The 6,767-nt window shown below is 41.6% G+C and overlaps 1 pseudogene; it reads right to left on the bottom strand.

Moving 5' to 3' along the window:
• Window positions 1-3,797: 3,797 nt before the first annotated feature.
• Window positions 3,798-4,150, bottom strand: LOC103204770 (annotated as a pseudogene).
• Between the last annotated feature and the right edge of the window lie 2,617 nt (window positions 4,151-6,767).

Raw genomic sequence — 6,767 nt, 5'->3', positions numbered from 1 at the left:
TTTTTTTTTTTCGCATATGAGGTTATTGAAAACATTCCGAGAGACATCTTTACTCTTCAGCACTTTAAAGAGGTCTTTTACAGCAGATTTGCCCAGTACAATTCGGCATCTGATTTTTTGACTGCTGCATCCATTGGTGTTGATAGTGGAACCAAGTAATATGAAATCTTTGACAACTTCAATCTTTTCTCTCCATTTATCGTCATGATGCTTATCGGTCCATTTGTGAAGATTTTTGTTTTCTTTATATTATAGAGGTATAATCCACACTGCAGACTGTAGTCTTTAGTCTTCATCAGGAAGTGCTTCACTTTCAGCTAGCAGGGTTGTGTCATCTGCATATCGAAGGCTGTTAATGAGTCTTCCTTTAATCCTGATGCCATGTTCATCTTCATACATTCCAGCTTCTCAGATTATTTGCTCAGCATACAAATTGAATAAGTACAGTGAAAGGATACAACCCTGACAAATTCCTTTCCTGCTTTTAAATCATGCAGTATCCCCTTGTTCTGTTTGAATGACACTTCCTGGTCTCTGTACAGGTTCCTCATGAGAATAATTAAATGTTCTGGAATTCCCACTCTTCTCAATGTAATCTATAATTTGTTATGATCCACAGAGTCGAATGCTGTTGCATAGTTAGTGAAACACAAATAAGCACCTTTCTGGTATTATTTGCTTTCCACCAAAATCCATCTGACATCAACAATGATATCCCTCATTCCATATCTTCTTCTGAATCTGGCTTGAATTTCTGGAAGTTCCCTGTCAATATACTGCTGCAAACATTTTTAAGTTATATTCAGCAACATTTTACCTGCATGTGATATTAATGATACTGTTCGAGAATTTCCACATTCTGTTGGATCACCTTTCTTTGGAAAGGGCACAAATATGGATCTTTTCTAGTTAGTAGGCCGGGTAGCTGTCTTCCAAATTTCTTGGCCTACGCGAGTAAGTGCCCCTAGCGTGCATCCATTTGTTGAAACATCTCAGTGGGAATTCCATCAATTCCTGAAGCCTTGTTTTTGGCTGGTTCCTTCAGTGCAGCTTGGACTTCTTCCTTCAGTACCACTGGCTCTTGATCATATGCCACCTCTTGAAATAGATGAACATTGACCATCTTTTTGGTACTGTGATGCTGTGTTTTCCTTCCACCCTCCTTTGATGTTTCCTGCATCTGTCAATATTTTACCCATAGAATCTTTTAATATTGCAACTCAGCCTGAGAAATGCTAAGCATGTTCTTCCCTTGTAGTTTTCTAACTCCAGGTCTTTCCACATTTCATTACAATAATTTACTTGTCTTTTAAACGAGCTGCTCTTTGAAATCTTCTGTTCAGCTCTTTTATCTTGTCATTACTTCTATTTGCTTTAGCTACTCTCCATTCAAGGGCAAGTTTCAGAGTCTTTTCTGACATCCATTTTGGTCTTTTCTTCTTTTCCTGCCTTTTTAATGACATTTTGCTTTCTTTGTGTATAATGTTCTTGATGTCATCCCACAATTCATCTGGTTTTTGGTCATTTGGTGTTCATTATATCAAATCTACTCTTTAGATTGTCTCTAAATTCAGGTGGGATATTATCAAAGTCATATTTTGGCCTGGCTCTTGTGAATGTTTTTCATCTTCAGCTTCAACTTGAACTTGCATATGAGCCGTTGACGGTCGGTTCCACAATCAGCTCCTGGCCTTATTTTGGGTGAAGATATTGAGCTATTCTTCATCTCCTCTTTCGACAGATGTAGTCAATATGATTCTTGTGTATTCCAGCTGATGAAGGCCACGTGTTTAGCCACTGTTTATGTTGTTGTAAAAAGGTATTTGCAAAGAATAATTCATTGGTCTTGCAGAATTCTGTCATGCAATCTCTGGTGTCATTTTTATTATCAAGGCCATATCTTTGCTGTACTCCCAGAAATGAATTTCTGATTACATGAAACTTTAACAAAATTTTGTGTGTATACTGTCATAGGTGCTTGTCAAAAATAATCGCAATTTATTGAGAGGTAACAAGAGGAAAGGACAGTATCTAAGTACTAGAATCCTCCCTCAAGAGGTGTACAATCTAGTTGGGTGGACAGGAAATATCTCTTAAGACATAGCAATAAAATTACCCCTAAGACCTACGAGTGATACTGCTTAGGAAACCCAAGGAGGGGTCGCTATGAGTCAGGTCCAACTCGACGGCACATAACAACAACAAGATCTGTAAGAGCTCAGGTGTGAGAACCATGTGAGTAGGGCAGGAAGGAGTCAGAAAAATGTGGCAAGTTTGTCTTATTTTCAGTAATAAAAGGTTACATTAAATACAATTCATAAAGTACTGTTTGTTCTAAAATGACCAATCACAGGATATTAGAGCTCTGATGGCGCAGTACCTAAGGCATTTGATTGCTAACCAGAAGGCTGGCAGTTCAAATCCACCAGCCAGTCCTCAGAAGGAAGATTGGGCAATCTACTTCTATAGTGATACTGCCTTGGAAACCCAAGGAGGGGTCACTGTGAATCAGATCTGACTCAATGGCAATGAGTTTCTTTTTTTTTTTAGCGTCAACTAGCACGCTAAAGTAAAAGTTGAAAGGTTAGAAAATCTTTAGTAGAGTTTGCAGTAATAAAACCCTACGATCTGATTTTCATGCTGTAGCCCTCATGTTATTTGTAAATACACTTATGGCCATTCCACTCTTCTCCTCAATTTCTTTCATTAAGGACACCCCATTGCTCTCAAAATAAAGAATATCTGTAAATTCTTAGTGTGCTCATAACTCAACCTGCATTAGGCTTTTAAAAAACAAATAAAAAATCTGGAATAGGAACATATTTCTTTATTAGGATGTCCCCAAGAATGAATGACACATTAGCACTGCCCCTCTGATTTGAGAGAGGATATATCTGACCCATATAGTGGCAGGAAGCAGACTCTTAGAGCCAGCACAGTGTCCACTAAAGAAATCCTCATTCACCCAAGACAAGAGGTTTCCCTTGAAATTGATCATCTCTGTTGCAGGCTTCAGCCAGCCTCCGTGCCTTCTGTGGAACCCTTCATTCCAGCATCAGCGGACCGTCTTCCCTTGCCACTCCTGACTCTTTCAAGGCCTAGATCAGCTGTCCCAAGTCTCCTTTGCCCAAGCTGCCTCTGAACCTTGTAGCACCTTTCTCTGATACGCGGCTGCCCTGTCACCCTCAGGAGTCCAGGTGGAGGCTGGGGGAGAACATAACCTCACATCACCAAAGCAAACAGCAGCGGTGCACTAGTAACTGATATTTGGAAGTAAGCCTAATGGTCTTATCAAACACAAGCTTCCTCCACAAGTTACCCATATTCCCCTGAAGAACAAAGAAAAGTCCTTATCATCTGACATTTATAGAATGGTTCTGTGTGCCAGGCACAAGGAATACAATGTGGATGGTGTTTACTCCAGTCACGCCCTCTTTTATGCCCACACATGGTAGCTATCTAGGAGTTAGCAGATGGAAGCTGGAACCAGATCTCTGCCTTGGTTCTATCTGGTTACTCCTGGCCCTTCTCTGCCTTTGAATGTGGCTACCATGTTGCTGCTTCCTCCACTGGGTACTAGTTCATTACCAAAGGGGAGTATTAGAAGATGGCAGAGAGAGAGAAAGAAGGGGGGGAGGGAAAGCCTGTAGAACAATGCAAACTCCAGAAACCATCCAGGATTACAATACTTTATGACAATTACAAAGTAGCTGCAAACACTACATGCTAACACAGACAATCTATCATACCCAACTCTGCAGAGGAGTCAGTGCAGAGAGAGGGGACAGGTTGTGGGCTTAGTCCAGGAGCCTCTCGATGGATTGCTGATGGACTGGAGTTGCTGCTTCAGTTGAGAGATTTCCTTGATGGTAACAGAGGAGGAGATGTCAGGCCTGGACATGCCAAGGCCTGCTTGGAGGGCACATTCTTGTCTTCGTGTGGGAAGTGTAGGATGATTGCCAGGGGTTCATCATCTGCAGCCATCTTGGTGAACTTAGACATGCCTCTGCTGAGGGTCTTGGTGGCCTCATTGGCTCCTTTACAAAGCTGTTTGTAGTTACAGGGTTGCTGAACAAAGTCCAGTAGTTTCTTGGTGAGGTGGACATCTGCGAGGGGGATAAGTTTTCAGATTGACATCTACACCTGTCATGGTTCTGATTCTGTGGTCTCCCTACTCCCCCAGGAGTGCTTATCTCCCCTGGAAAGTCACACTGAGAAAGAGCAGAAAGGTGCACTACGCTTTTTAATCCCCATGCCTATCCTAAGAGAAAACTGTTATTATGTTCCCTATTTTATAGATGGTGTCCCTGGGTGGTGCAAACTGTTAATGCACACAGCTGCTAACCAAAAGGAGGTTTGAGTCTGCGTAGAGATACCTGGTGATCTACTAACAACAGCCCAGCCGTTGAAAACTTTTCAGAGCAAAGCTCTACTCTGATACGCATGGCGTCGTCATGAGTCAGAATTAATCTGATGACAACTTGTGTTTTTTTATTTTGTAGATGAGGAAATGGAAGCTTGGGGAAGTTTATTGCTTTCCCAAAGCCACAAAGCTAGCTGTGGACAGAGCTAGGTTCAAATCTCTGTCAGTCTTTCATCCATTTCTCAAGAACCTATTAATATTGTGGACATACCCACCATACCCATTGCTATGGGGTTGATTCCAACTCATAGCAACCCAGCAGGACAGGATAGAATTACTCCATAGGGTTTCCAAAGCTATAATCTTTATGGAAGCAGTGTGCCAAATTTTTCTCCCATGGAGTGGCTTGTAGGTTTAAATCTTTGGTTAACAGCCAGGCACTTAGTATTACGTATAAGGCCCTTCTTAATCAGGACTCTAGGTACTTCCCTTTTGGGTTGCACCTACCCATCCTGTAAGACTCCCTCAAGAGCCCACCTTATAGGGTCCTACATCTCCATGCTTGCTCCTGTTCTGACATTTAGCTTAGTATATCTGTCTCTTGTCACTGGACTTGATGACAGGGACTATGTCTTCTTCATCATTGTGAGCCATTGATCATCAAGCATGCCTCTTAGCTAGTGGGTGGTGCTAAATCTGTATTTGTTGGATAATTTTTTTTAAAGTTTTTGATTTTCAGTGTAACTCTCTAGTGCTGTTCTATCTGCTGTTCTAATGCTCTCTGTATACTGTTCTCCTATCATCCCTTAGCCTTATATTCAAGGCCCTCTGTAATCAGTTCTTGTCTCGTAGCCTCATATGTCCTCCCGCCCCAGTTCAAGCCCTTTTAAGGATCTCCTGCTGCCTTTTTTTTTTTCCTATCCTAGTATAATTCATTGTCTCACTCATCTTTGCTTAAGGCAAATCGTACCCATTTCCCAGTGTTCTGTTCAAGTCCTTTATGCTCATGACAACCCCTGTCTGAAGCATGGGCTCTCTACTTTGAACTCTGGAAGTACTTTGTTGCCTGTACTATGCTTTGAAAATCATGCAGTACTCCGTGGTTTCTCTTTTATTATGCTTTTGAATTGTTATTTAAATATTTCATTATTTAATGTTTACATACTTGTGTTTTGGGCAAGTCTTTGAGGCTCAAGACCAAGTTGTTGGAATCCCGCCTAGCAGCTGCACAGTTCATCCAGATGTAGTATCAGATACAAGCACACACTCTGGTATCAGACCAACTGTGTGGATTGGGCCAATTATTAACCTTCTCTGTGCCTCAGTTTCCTCATCTGTAAAGTGGGGAAAATAATCATACCGACCACAGAAAATGTTGTGAGTATTAAATGTTAAGTCCATAGTATGTGTTATTTAGGTGTTGTGTTGTAGTTAGTTACAAAAATGATGATAATATGTCCCACTGAACCCCTTTTAAAATATAAATATGTTGTCAAGATGATGCAAACACAGGGTATGCATTAACTTTTTGTATGGATCAATTTGCCACCTGAAAAACAGGTTTCACTGGGATCATGGGAAAGGACCACCAAGGATGTCAAGGATGGCAGGTTCTGGGTTCTGGGTGGAGCTTCAGTGCACGTGAAATGCTGTTGGCAACAGCTGTGGGGAGCCCACAGGGAGCCCTGATTACCTGGAGGGCTCAAACTGGAAACTGGAGAAACAACTGGGCTGTCAGGACTAGGACCGGTTTGACTCTTTCACAATTTGGCTTAGTCCCAGTCATAAAAGGGCTGTGACAAAGTGTCCCAAAAGGAAAAGGAATATTCCAAAATAGTCATTCACCTTTGTACATGTTAATGGCCTTGCAGCATGCATGACTGCTATAAACCAATCTTGTTTTTCTTTTTCATGACACTGGCTAGCTTTTTAGCAGATGCTAAAGCAATCCATAAGGAGCTCTGGTGGCGCAGTGCCTAAGGCATTTGACTGCTAACCAGAAGGTTGGTGCTTCAAACCCACCAGTCACTCTGTGGAAGGAAGATGGTACAATCTATTTCCGTAAAGATTTACTGCCTTGGAAACCCAATAAGGGTCACTATGAGTCAGAATTGACTTGATGGCACTGGGTTTTGGCTTAAAGCAATCCATACTGAAAAAAGAGCTGTTGAAACTGACATTGAGTTCTGTGCCTCTGCAGAAAGCTCTGTTCTAGAAAATGCTAGGGGTTGAACTGAATATTTCAGCATGGTATGTAAGTACCTGGATTCTAAGGCCTGCCTTAGAATGGCTATTTCATGACTGCGCTGATAATAACTTGCACCAGTAGTTACAGACCTGCTGTTGTACATTGTTCAAAAGCCCAGAGAATTATCAGTGACTGTTTTGGTTACCTAGTGCCACT

The sequence above is a fragment of the Orycteropus afer genome, unplaced genomic scaffold (assembly GCF_000298275.1).
Source record: "Orycteropus afer afer isolate SDZICR_OR568_19922 unplaced genomic scaffold, OryAfe1.0 scaffold00001, whole genome shotgun sequence".
NCBI lineage: Eukaryota > Metazoa > Chordata > Mammalia > Tubulidentata > Orycteropodidae > Orycteropus > Orycteropus afer.
This window is presented reverse-complemented; position numbering and strand designations above follow the sequence as displayed.